The sequence below is a fragment of the Echiichthys vipera genome (genome assembly GCF_963691815.1).
Source record: "Echiichthys vipera genome assembly, chromosome: 23".
In the NCBI taxonomy this organism is placed as follows: Eukaryota; Metazoa; Chordata; class Actinopteri; order Perciformes; family Trachinidae; genus Echiichthys; species Echiichthys vipera.
The window spans coordinates 16,396,596-16,409,654 of NC_139848.1; positions in this window are offsets into that span (position 1 = coordinate 16,396,596).

The following is a 13,059-nucleotide window of genomic DNA, read 5'->3' on the forward strand; positions in this document are numbered from 1 at the left end:
ATTTGTGCTTGTGTCTTTGCTTTAGCTGCTTGTTTGTGGCTTGTGCCTTCCTCTCTGGCTTTTGCTAACTGTAATTTGGTCAGTTATATTTTCAAATTCTCTATCTCTGTTTTGCTCGCAGCCTTTCTTTCATCTGCTCTACGCATGTGATGTTGAAGTCATCCATATGTGTAGTGGATCTGTGTCTGCTCTGGGGTCATCCTCCATCTTTGCCTGCACTTCCCTATCTGTTCCTTTCATAACTCCAGCTTTAAACATTGATCCCTGCAGTGGATCTGACCCTGGGTTTGTTCCTGACCTTTCCTGCCAGTCTTTCCTGCATCTAAATCTAATTGGTCTGTTGTCCCTAATCCGTATTTCTGTCCAATTAATCCTTAGATCTGTAGGTAATGCTGCTACATTTTTAACACTGTGTAAATTATCGCTCTTTATCACTTATTTAGTTTGTACTTATCTTATTTCAATCTGCTGCTAAACTGCACAGGGCGTATTGTTGTATATTGTATATACCTACGTTTAACCACAATGTCTGTCGCACTCTGTCACATTTAGTTATTGTTTGATTTATTTGATGTTAGCTTTATTTTATTTTATTATTTTAGCTTATTGTTACTCTGATCCTTTCCCATCTTTGTGTTGAAACTGTTGCACAATAATTTCCCTCTGGATAAAATAAAGCTTCTTGAATCTTGAATCTTTATCCTCTCACATCACCTATGATGGGATACCATGACTCTACTAAGGAGCTTTTCATAAAATCTAATTATTTAAAATTTACGGATAAAGTCAAGCTAAAAATACTTGAAATCTTATTCAGAGCTGTAAAAAAATCTTCCTACAGGTATTCAATCTTTATTTAAATTAAGAAACAATTGCTATAATTTAAGAGGACTGCTTTGATTTGAAACAAGAAAAGCAAGAACTAAAATTAAACAAAGATGCGCGTCCGTGTCCGTAATTGGTGTAAAAATGTGGAATGACCTTAATGATGAACTGAAAGTAATTACAACACGACCGATTTTTAAAAGACCTTGAAATTTGAAATAATTAATGCATATGTATAAATGTTATAATTGGAAAAGAGAAAAATAAATAAAAAAGGGAAATGTGATTCATTTTGATTATTGAATACATGGAAATGAGAAAAAAGTAAACCTTATTTAAGCAAATATGAATTTTGATTTTGCAGATTTAGATTTTTGCTTTGTGAGTATGTGTATGTATGTTTACATGTATAATATGTTTAAATGTATATAAAGTAAGTAAATTATTTCATTTATTTAAGTATAAGTAAATATACTTTTAATCAAATATATGTCTAATCATAAGTAAATAAGTCAGAACTGTGATGTTAGGGTGGGCTAATAAAAGCAAGTTGCTTCAGCTCAAATCCTTTTTTGGTTGAAATTGTCAAAATATTATGTCATGTCCTATTATGACATCTGATGACATCTGATGTATAACCAAAAATAAAATTCATTCATTCATTCATGGTGAGCTCTGTGCCTACGGTTAAACCAGGTAATATCTGTAACCATATTCCAGCTCCGTCACTAAGTGGTGGTAGTTGTGCAGTCATGTGTTCCTTGTCTGCTAAACTAAATGGTTTATATATTGGTGGTCTTGTCCCTAGTCTTAGTTCCTGGTCCTCCGCTTCCGCATTCTGACCATGGTATCTCCTCTTCCTCCCCCTCTGAGCCAGAACTCATCATACTGATTTTTTAGATTTACGTGTTGGTTTTTAAATCCCTCTCTCTTTCTCCCGTGTTTGTCGCTTTTCTGGCTTCTACAGTCATAGTCAGAGTGGTCTGAGTTAGTTAAGTCAGTCTCAGGTTTGGGTTTTCCTGCTTTGTGTCTGTGGATGTTAGTAGGTGTTTTTTCATTAAACGGCAGTTTTGTCCTTGTTGCTGCTCCCTCTAACTTCTTCTCTCATACTGTCTCTCCGAAAGCCCCTCCTTTCTGTTGTGCCCTCTCATGCACCCTCCTTTCCTCCTATCGCGCTCCTCTCTGACGCTGTCTCTCCTTCTCATACTGTTTTTCCTCCTCCCACTGTCTCTCCTCTTCTGTCTGAAGTCTCACCCTCTCAGATTCACCTGTTATTATACTATAGTTCTTCCCTCTTTCTCGTATCCTCATAATCTGCGTTTCTTCTTATTCTTACCTTCATACTTCCTCAATTGTAGGTAACTGTAAAGACAAATCTGGGTATATTCTACTTGCTGAAGGGGCTGATGGTGACGGGGTTGGGTTGGGATAGGGTGGGGTTACTGTCTCTGCCTCCTTCTTTTCTGCCCTATTTCTCAGCTGTCTCTACAGTCTCAGCTGCCAGTCCGGCCATATGCAAATCTGCTCTTAGCTCCTCCCTCTTCTCCTATTCCTTCTCCTCCTTCTTTCTCTTATGCCACAACCTACTCAGACCATTTTTTTCTGTTTCCCACTACTTCTTCTCATGCCTTGTCCTTCTCTAACTGAATTATCTTTACCATATACTCCTGCTCGCTTCACCCGTCCTACTACTTGCTGCCAGTATTCATCCCAACCTAATCCTCGGCCTGTAAATTACCTTTAATATAGCACATCATATTCCCAAAATGTGTAGTTGCATTTTCATGAAAAATCTCTTAAAATGTGTTTATTTTTACCGTTACTTCCTGTTTTTAGGCTTGTGCTTTTATTTTGATAGAGTGTAGCCGGAAACAAGAAAAAAAAGGACAACTTTACGTTTTTTAAATGTATTGCAAACGGGTCTACCAAAAGTGCAGAAACTTAAGGAAATGTAAACTGACAAGTTTGTTTAGCACCTGGCTGATAAGGGCACAAGGTTTGTCATCATTTTGTTTTAATGTGGTGCTTAATGCGTTATCAAAACGGGATGTCCTTGTGTTGCTTTGCATCGTTTTATACAAGTCTATTTTAAGCTTTTAATTTAATCTGTAACGCTGTTTTGGCTCGATTCAGAGCATCTGTCTTTCTGAAGGAGACAATTATTTCATTACACTGCTTGCTAGTATTTAATAAATACAGCATTATTTTTGTGTGCATAAACAATCTTTGGAAGTTAAAGCTGCAAACTGACAGTAATAATATCATTTTTTAAGTTAAATATGTTTGTTTATTGCACTCTATTCTGATTTTGTAATTAAGATAAAATGGTTAAAAGGGATATTTCATGATTGTAAATGACAATTCATTTTCTGTAAAAGGTTAAAAACACTATTTTGATATTGTTGAACATGATATTACATAGATGGTAACATTTATTTATTTATTACATATTATTTTTGTTTCATTCCATAGCTCTTACTCTTATTGTTCACGTTGTGTTCAGAGTCTTCAAGGTGTCAAAAAATTTAGTGGAGCAACTGTATCATTATTTTGCCCAAAAATAAACACTTGTGAACCATCAGTTAAAGAGTCCGACCATCAATCAGCCGGGACTCTACAGGGCCTGCCATAGTTATTTCAGCTGTTAAAGTACTATTCACAGGTATTTATTTATTCTTTGTTCACACACACTCGTTATCCGGTCAGTGGCTCTAGTCCCCAGTGATCCTCCCCTCACTCAAGCTTCTACTCTACCGTGATAGAGCGGAGTGAGACGAGACCAGTTTTAATGACCAAAAGCCGAGTGTCACAGCCCCGTTATTTATGTACCCCCAGATAAGAGAAGACCAGTGGTGAGTTTAATCGTCAGGCTTTTCTGTGATGTCTGCAACAAGTTTCTACTGACAGTGTTTCACCATCAGCGGCTCCAGACAGGGTGTATCCACCATCACAGAAACCTACTCATACTTTTATCTGTTTGTGTTCTCTATTATCCTCGAACCCTCCCATACAACAATCCCACAAATAAACACAAATTTTAAGTATTTCTTATACTTTGGTTCCCAGAACCTAAGATCCCAGACCTACACTTTTTTACATTGGTTCCCAGAACCTTTAGGTCCCAGACCTACAATTTTTTTCTTTGGTTCCCAGAACGGTGGTGGTGGCTTTCTAGGCTCACCTAGGGGCTATCCCCCTGTGGCACTATTAGTCCTTAATGCCTAATGTATATTCAAGGGTCTCTACAGCCTCCGGCCTTTCTGCGTTCCCTGAACGTCTTACTGAGCACCGTTGTGCGCCTAGGACCTGTCGGGATTTATGATCCAAACACTCCTTTACCTTTTACTCTTATACTGATTCCAAATCAGTTTACCAGGCCTTTTTTTCAATCGTCAGTACCCCGGCTAAATTTGGATCAAATTAACCTCTAGGAAACATACTGACTTTCTCCACCAATTTACATTATAGTCCGAATCACAGTCTTTACTTCTTGAGAAGAATAGGTGACTGCTTACCTTTTTTCAGTGATGGGCGCCCTTGTGGAGAAATTCAGTCGGCTCCAGGAGGTTCCCAGTGACTCCGCTTGGTCACCGGTCCAACCTCTGCAGCTCCTTTTACCTAAACCTCCTTGTTAGAATCACGTCGGGGTCACCAAGTTTCTCTGTAGGAATTTTACACACAAAATTTTTGTCAAAATCAGAAGGACCTCACAGAGTATATATATTGCGTAATTCAAATTCTACAGGAGGCTTTCTGGAGTCAGCAGAGTTGTTGGTAGTTTAGTGCGCCAGCAGGCATTTATTAGCAGGATGAACATCGGAATGATACAGACGTCTGGAGAAATGTTCTAGTCTCTATCTAGAGTATCTGTGAACACACAGTACCCGTGATCAGAGGCAAGAAGTTCTGATATCTATTCTATCTGCTCCAGCATATAAACTTGTTACAAAGGCGTGGTTGTGTGTCTGCTTGTGCGTGCATATGTGTATTTTAGAAGTAGCAGTCATCCAGCCTCCATCTTCCTCCCTGTTCGTAGGAGTATCCTCTGTATAGCAGGAGTCTTCTTCTTTATCTGTGAAGAAAGCACAACACGGAAAGTACAGCAATTTCCCTAATCTCAACTAACTTTGCCAGGTGCATATTTGCAACATGGCTAGTTCATTGTCTTTGTGACCTTGACTGACTGACTGTTCGTGTGCTTTTGGAGAAAGCAGAAAAGCTTGAGTCAAAAGTTTGTGTGCTTTGCTGGAAGCAGAAAAGTTTGAGCTTGGACTAATCACTATCACACTTTTAAATGATCATACCTTATAATCACACTTATCACATTCTTATTAATCATTACTAATACACACGCTAACATATGATTATTAATTCTTCAATCATTGATTATCAGACTCTTATTAATCATTACTAATACACATACTAACACATGATTAGGATACTTCACACAATGATCTTTAATTCTTCAGGAGCCAAAACGTGTGCTAAAGTGACATCTTGGAAGCCAAAACGTCTTATAAAGTGCTCTCTTGGGACCCAAAACGTGTGCTAAAGTATCCTATTTGGAGCCAAAATGTGTGCTAAAGTGCCTTCTAGGAGCCAAACATGCCAGAGTACTCTCTAGAAACCAAAACTTCTGCTAAAGTTCCCTCTAGGAGCCTAAACACGTGGTAAAGTGCCCTCTAGAAACCAAAACTTGTGCTAAAGTGCCCTCTAGGAGCCCAAACACGCGTTAAAGTGTCCTCTACGAGCACAACCCTGTGCCAAAGTGCCCTCTAGGAGCCTAAACACGTGTTAAAGTGTCCTCTACGAGCCAAACCCTGTGCTAAAGTGCCCTTTAGGAGCCTAAACACATGCTTTAGTGCCCTCTAGGAGCCAAAAAGTGTGCTAAAGTGAGTCTTGGAAGCCAAAACGTGTGCTAAAGTGCTCTCTTGGGAGCCAAATCGTGTGCTAAAGTGCTCTCTTAGGAGCCAAAACAGGTGCTAAAGTGCCCTCTATGAGCTCAAACACGTGCTAAAGTGCACTCTTGGGAGCCAAAACGTGTGCCAAAGTATCCTCATAGGAGCCAAAACGTGTGCTAAAGTTCCATCAAGGAGCCAAACATGCTAGAGTACCCTCCAGAAACCAAAACTTGTGCTAAAGTTCCCTCTATGAGCCTAAACATGGTGTAAAGTGCCCTCTAGAAACCAAAATTTGTGCTAAAGTGCCCTCCAGGAGCCCAAACACGTGTTAAAGTGTCCTCTACGAGCCAAACCCTGTGCTAAAGTGCCCTCTAGGAGCCCAAACACGTGTTAAAGTGTCCTCTACAAGCCAAATCGTGTGCTAAAGTGCTCTCTTAGGAGCCCAAACACGTGCTAAAGTGCACTCTAGGGGACAAACACGTGCTAAAGTGCACTCTTGGGAGCCAAAACGTGTGCCAAAGTATACTCATAGAATAGAATAGAATAGAATAGAATAGCCTTTATTGTCATTTCATTTGCATATAACGAAATTCGAGTGCTACTCCCCCTTGGTACATTTTTAGCAAAAATAATATACTGTATAATAAAACAATAAGTATAATATAAGCAATAAACACACAATATAGTATAAACAATATGATAATGTGAACGGTATAAACAGGTGGGAACAGTATAAACAGATGGGAACAGTATAAACAGATGGGTGGAGAACAGAAACTATACTAAAATAAAATATCTATATTTAGGGTGGAACATGTTATTATTGCACAAGAGTTTTAAAGTGGCTTTTTCAGTTTAAAGTGGCTTTGTTAAGTTATTTAGATTCTAAATTTTAATCTGATCAATGTGATCAATATGTGTAACATTGAGGTAGTTTGTTTCGTTGTTTTATTTTTTGTTATTGACTGCAGTGATAGCTCTAGAAAAGAAGCTATCTCTGAGTCTGTTTGTCCGTGATTTTTGTGACCTGTAGCATCGGCCTGAGGGTAACAGGTCAAACAGGTGGTTGCTGGGGTGAAAGGAGTCCTTGATAATGTTTTCAGCTCTGCTGAGGTAGCGAGAGCTGGCAATGTCCTCCAGTCCTCATAGGAGCCAAAACGTGATCTAAAGTGCCATCTAGGAGCCAAACACAAAACTTCTGCTAAAGTGCCCTCCAGGAGCCCAAACACATGTTAAAGTGTCCTCTACGAGCCAAACCCTTTGCTAAAGTGCCCTCTAGGAGCCTACACACGTGCTTAAGTGCCCTCTAGGAGCCAAAACATGTGATAAAGTGCCGTCTTGAAAGCCAAAACATCTTCTAAAGTGCCCTCTAGGAGCCAAAACACGTGCTAAAGTGCTCTCTTAAGAGCCCAAACACCTGCCAAAGTGCCCTCTTGGAACCCAAATACGTGCTAAAGTGCAATCTTGGGAGCCAAAACGTGTGCTAAAGTGCCCTCTAGGAGCCTAAACACGTGTTAAAGTGTCCACTAGGGGATAAAACTTGTGCTAAAGTGCCCTCTAGGAGCCTAAACACTTGCTAAAGTGCCCTCTAGGAGCCAAAACGTGATCTAAAGTGCCATCTAGAAACCAAAACGTCTGCTAAAGTGCTTTAGAAGTGTTTAAGTGCTCTCTAGTAAACAAAACTTGTGCTAAAGAGCCATCTTGGAAGCCAAAATGTCTGCTAAAGTGCTCTCTTGAGAGCCAAAACGTGTGCTAAAGTGCTCTCTTTGGAGCCAAAGCATGTGCTAAAGTTCCCTCTAGGAGCCCAAACACGCTGAAAAGTGCCCTCTTGGAGACCAAACACGTGCTAAAGTGCAGTCTTGAGAGCCAAAACGTGTGCTAAAGTATCCTCTTGTGAGCCAAAACGTGTGCTAAAGTGCCCTCTAGGAGCAAAACATGCCAGAGTACCCTCAAGAAACCAAAACTTGTGCTAAAGTTCCCTTTAGGAGCCTAAACACGTGGTAAAGTGCCCTGTAGAAACCAAAACTTGTGCTAAAGTGCCCTCTAGGAGCCTAAACTCGTGTTAAAGTGTCCTCTAGGGGACAAAACTTGTGCTTAAGCACCCTCTAGGAGCCTAAACACTTGCTAAAGTGCCCTCTGGGAGCCAAAACGTGATCTAAAGTGCCATCTTTGAAGCCAAAATGTGTGCTAAAGTGGTCTCTTAGGAGCCTAATCGTGTGCTAAAGAGCTCTCTCTAGGTTAAACATACAACAGCAAGTCAAGGATCTTGGTTAGTAGTATTGATTTAAGCTCTAATTTAATACTCTATTAATCATTCCAGTATGTGTTCAATTCTGACACATCTCTTGTCACCACAGAATTCCCTGATTTGGAATGAAACCAGGTAGGACTGTGAAAGTGCAGAATACTAACCACAAGACGATTTGGGAACCATACCAACGAGAAGAATGACATGGCAACCAATCGCCTTTCCTGAAATGTAGTTTCTTTTCTCAAGTTCTACCAGCTTCTTAAACATCAGCAATCCCTGACCGGGAATTGAACCCAGGCTGTGGCGGTGAAAGCGCTGAATCCTAGCCACTAGACCATCAGGGAGAGTGGCACTGGGAAACATGACATGAAACAATCAATCGGCACCCTGTTTCAAAATGTACAGTTTAAATAAAGGACAGGGATCCTTTGTCACCTCATCGTTCCTGGACTGGGAACAAAACCAGGGCCGCAGCGGTGAATGCGGCGTATCCTAGCCACTACACAAACAGGAAACCGCTGCAATAGTAAGAATGACAAATGTTCCTGTAGATTCAGCTGGCTGCTAAACACAGCCTCCCAAAAAGGTGTTTAATCTCAACTGTCGACATGGTCTTAACCATCTCCAAATTGCAATCATCATTCCTTATTATTAATTATGTCATTCTTTTCATCTGAATTTGGCCCAACTTAGCTTCCTTGAACCGATTTTTCTTTGTTGGCTGTCTTCCATAGCTGTAGCTCTAGGTTTCACTTGCTGTATTTCTAATGTAGCAGAATCTTCATCAACTTCCAAGACTAAGGATTAGCCTTTCTACTTGTAAGGGGTATGCATCTGACACTTTTGTGGTTCCTTGGTGTAAAGGTTAGCACTCTGGACTCTGACTCCAGTGATCTGAGTTTAAATCTCATTGGAACCTATGGCTAAGCTAAATTATACTGTGACCCTTTGCATTTTTGGTAAACCTTCTCTCTTGTTAAGCCTGTGAATGTTCTCATTCGTCCAGGTCATCGTTATCCTCAAAGCAATTTCATTCATGAATTTTTTAGCTACAGAAAACTTACAAACACAGCGATAGCCACCTTTGTCTAGGTTAAACATACAACAGCAAATCAAGGATCTTGGTTAGTAGTATTAATTTCAGCTCTAATTTTAATATTCTATTAATCATTCCAGTATGTCTTCCATTCTGACACGCATCTCTTGTCACCATAGAATTCCCTGATTTGGAATGAAATGCCAGGTAGGACTGTGAAAGCGCAGAATCCTAACCACAAGACGATTTGGGAACCATACCAACTGGAAGAATGACATTAGTGCAAATTAAGCAACCAATAGCCTTTCCTGAAATGTACTTTCTTTACTGAAGTTCTACCGGCTTCTTAAAGATCAGCATTTCCTGACCGGGAACCGAACCCAGGCCGCGGCGGTGGGAGCGCCGAATCCTAGCTACTAGACCATCAGGGACTATTTCGCTGTAAAAAATGACATGAAACAATCAATCGGCACCCTGTCTCAAAGTATACAGTTTAAATAAAGGACAGGGGTCCTTTGTCACCTCATCGTTCCTGGACTGGGAACAAAACCAGGACCGCAGCGGTGAAGGTGGCGTATCCTAGCCACTACACAATCAGGGAACCGCTGCAATATTAAGAATGAAATATATACCTGCAGAATCAACTGGCTGCTAAACACAGCCTCCAAAGAAGTGATTAATCTCAACTGTCGAGATGGTCTTAACCATCTCCAAATTGCCATCATCATCCATCAAATTAATATTGTCATTCTTTTCATCTGAATTTGGCCCAACTTAGCTTCCTTGAACCGATTTTCCTTTGTTGGCTGTCTTCCATAGCTGTAGCTCTAGGTTTCACTTGCTGTATTTCTAATGTAGCAGAATCTTCATCAACTTCCAAGACTAAGGATTAGCCTTTCTACTTGTAAGGGGCATGCTTCTGACACTTTTGTGGTTCCTTGGTGTAAAGGTTAGCACTCTGGACTCTGACTCCAGTGATCTGAGTTTAAATCTCATTGGAACCTATGGCTAAGCTAAATTATACTGTGACCCTTTGCATTTTTGGTAAACCTTCTCTCTTGTTAAGCCTGTGAATGTTCTCATTCGTCCAGGTCATCGTTATCCTCAAAGCAATTTCAGTCAAAAGCAACTGGACAAAGACAAACAACCAATCCAGTTGCTTTTGACTGAAATTGCTTTGAGGACTTCTCTCTTGTTTGCTGTCGACACTTGGTCACAGAGATTCCTCCCAATGCCAAGGCAGTAAGCACTTATTTGATTTAGTTTATAACTACAGAAAACCTACAAACATAGCGATAGCCACCTTTGTCTAGGTTAAACATACAACAGCAAGTCAAGGATCTTGGTTAGTAGTATTCATTTAAGCTCTAATTTAATATTATATTTAACATTCCAGTATGTGTTCCATTCTGACATGCATCTCTTGTCACCAAAGAATTGCCTGATTTTGAATGAAATGCCAGGTAGGACTGTGAAAGCGCAGAATCCTAACCACAAGACGATTTGGGAACCATACCAATGGGACGAATGACATGAGTGCAAATAAAGCAACCAATAGCCTTTCCTGAAGTGTACTTTCTTTTCTCAAGCTCTACCAGCTTCTTAAATATCAGCATTCCCTGACCGGGAATCGAACCCAGGCCACGGCGGTGAAAGCGCCGAATCCTAGCCACTAGACCATCAGGGACAGTGGCACTGGGAAACATGACATGAAACAATGAATCGGCACCCTGTTTCAAAATGTACAGTTGAAATAAAGGACAGGGATCCTTTGTCACCTCATCGTTCCTGGACTGGGAACAAAACCAGGACCGCAGCGGTGAATGCGGCGTATCCTAGCCACTACACAATCAGGGAACCGCTGCAATAGTAAGAATGACAAATGTTCCTGCAGATTCAACTGACTGCTAAACACAGCCTCCCAAAAAGGTGATTAATCACAACTGTCGACATGGTCTTAACCATCTCCAAATTGCAATCATCATCCATCATATTAATTTCGTCAGTCTTTTCATCTGAATTTGGCCCAACTTAGCTTCCTTGAACCGATTTTCCTTTGTTGGCTGTCTTCCATAGCTGTAGCTCTAGGTTTCACTTGCTGTATTTCTAATGTAGCAGAATCTTCATCAACTTCCAAGACTAAGGATTAGCCTTTTGTGGAAGTAAGAGAAATGAGCTGCTCTCTTCATGTGGCTTTTGAAATGGCTAAACTGAAGTTGGTACACAGTAACCCTGGAATGAGACTATTCCTTGCTGATTGAGCAGATAATAAACTTGCAACACAGAGCCTAGAATGTGCAAGGTAAGATATCTCGGCCCATTCTCCTTTCACCTCGTAAAGATTCTAACAAACAGAGGAAATGCTCATTTCCTCATTTTAGGCACACACACACATATTCCTTAACTAACAAGTTCGTGTGTTGCAAACACAGACACATCTGTCTCTCTAGATAGCCATATAGGGACATGCACTAAATTCCTTCTCTCAGCATTTAGTGTTATAAGATGTTGCTAGGCAGATTAACGTCTGTTGCCACCTTTTTTACCTTGGGGGCGTTGCCATCAGCCCACCAGTGTATTTAAAGCCGCTACTCTTAGACCACAACAGACTCGTCTGATGTATGACCTGGTTTGTGTTGTATCAGAACTTGTCTCCGCTTTGCAAAGTGCGCCAATAAAGATATTGGTGTGATCTCAAGCCATTGTCTCAAGATCTCTTCTTCCATCCTCCGATCAACGGACCCGGGGAGGCAACTGCAGGTTGATCTCAACAATTTGGGGGCTCGTCCGGGATCGGAAGGAGAAGATGGTAAATTCGACCCAAAAAGGTTTCTTCACGGGGAACAGCGTGAGACACAATCCGGCACATTAGTAAAGGTAAGCAGAACCTGTTTAATCGAAACTCTGCACATTGGGCATTCTAAAATATTGTGTCTTGCCTGCGCCACAGTGAGTAAACTATTTAAATTGAGATAATGGCAAAACTGAGAATGGTAAACTGAGAATGGTAAACTGAGAATGGTCCTGGGTCGTGGTTGACCCCACCGTTATTCTGACGAGGATACGGACAAAACCTAGGAGGTTACTGGGTTAGAGGCCCGGGGAACTGAGGACACCCCGAATTCTATAAGTGGGTTAGAGGCCCGGGGAACTTAGGTTACCCCAAATTCTATAAGCCGAGTCTGGGACTCATATGTAAAGGCATCGCAATTTTGCTATAAGCCGAGTCTGGGACTCATATGTGTGTTTGTATCGCAATTTTGCTATAAATCGAGTCTGGGACTCATATGTGTGTTTAAAGAAGTGTGGGAGGTTCATGTGTATATCCACTTTGACATCAGACTCAGGTTCTGAGGAATACACATTTCTGTGGGACAACAGAGTGTGGTATAGTTCTGTAGCTGTTTTTATCTGAAATGGGAAAAGTGGTGCACGTTCTGGGGTAACCCCAAGAGTGAAGGCGCACAGACGTGAGTCTGTGTAGAAGCTTCCTTTACTAGAACGGCATTACCGGCATTGACCCCCGTTGACGAGAACAGAGAAGTGTTTTGGAAAATACATAAGCATTTAGGGAGAAAATGAATGATCAATCAATTCATTAAAGGAGTAGAAAGTTTTAAAATGCAAATATAATTTGCATGAGTGTAGGGATTCCCAACTACAATAAAATGGGCGTATGAATGTGATAAGAAAAATAAACTTTGTGGTAACTCATTTCAGTGTCTAAATATCCAGTTTGGATATTAAAAGGGTGCGTTGTCGTATAGACCACCTGGCTGAAAGATTATCCAAAGTTAGTGTATGTGTGATAAGATCTAACCATATTCGTATGGAAAGATCAGCATGTGTGAAATCTGTCTGAGTGAACAATAAGCCCATTGAAAGTAAAAGCACATCCCAGTGAGTCAATAGAAAAATGGGAAACAAATTGGGAAAGTTAAAATTTTTACAGATCCTGCTAAATTTATAGCAGATAAATGGGTTAATCTGGTTGAAGAGCTTCCATTTTGGCATTACTAGACTAAGAGGTTTTTTTTTTTTTTTTT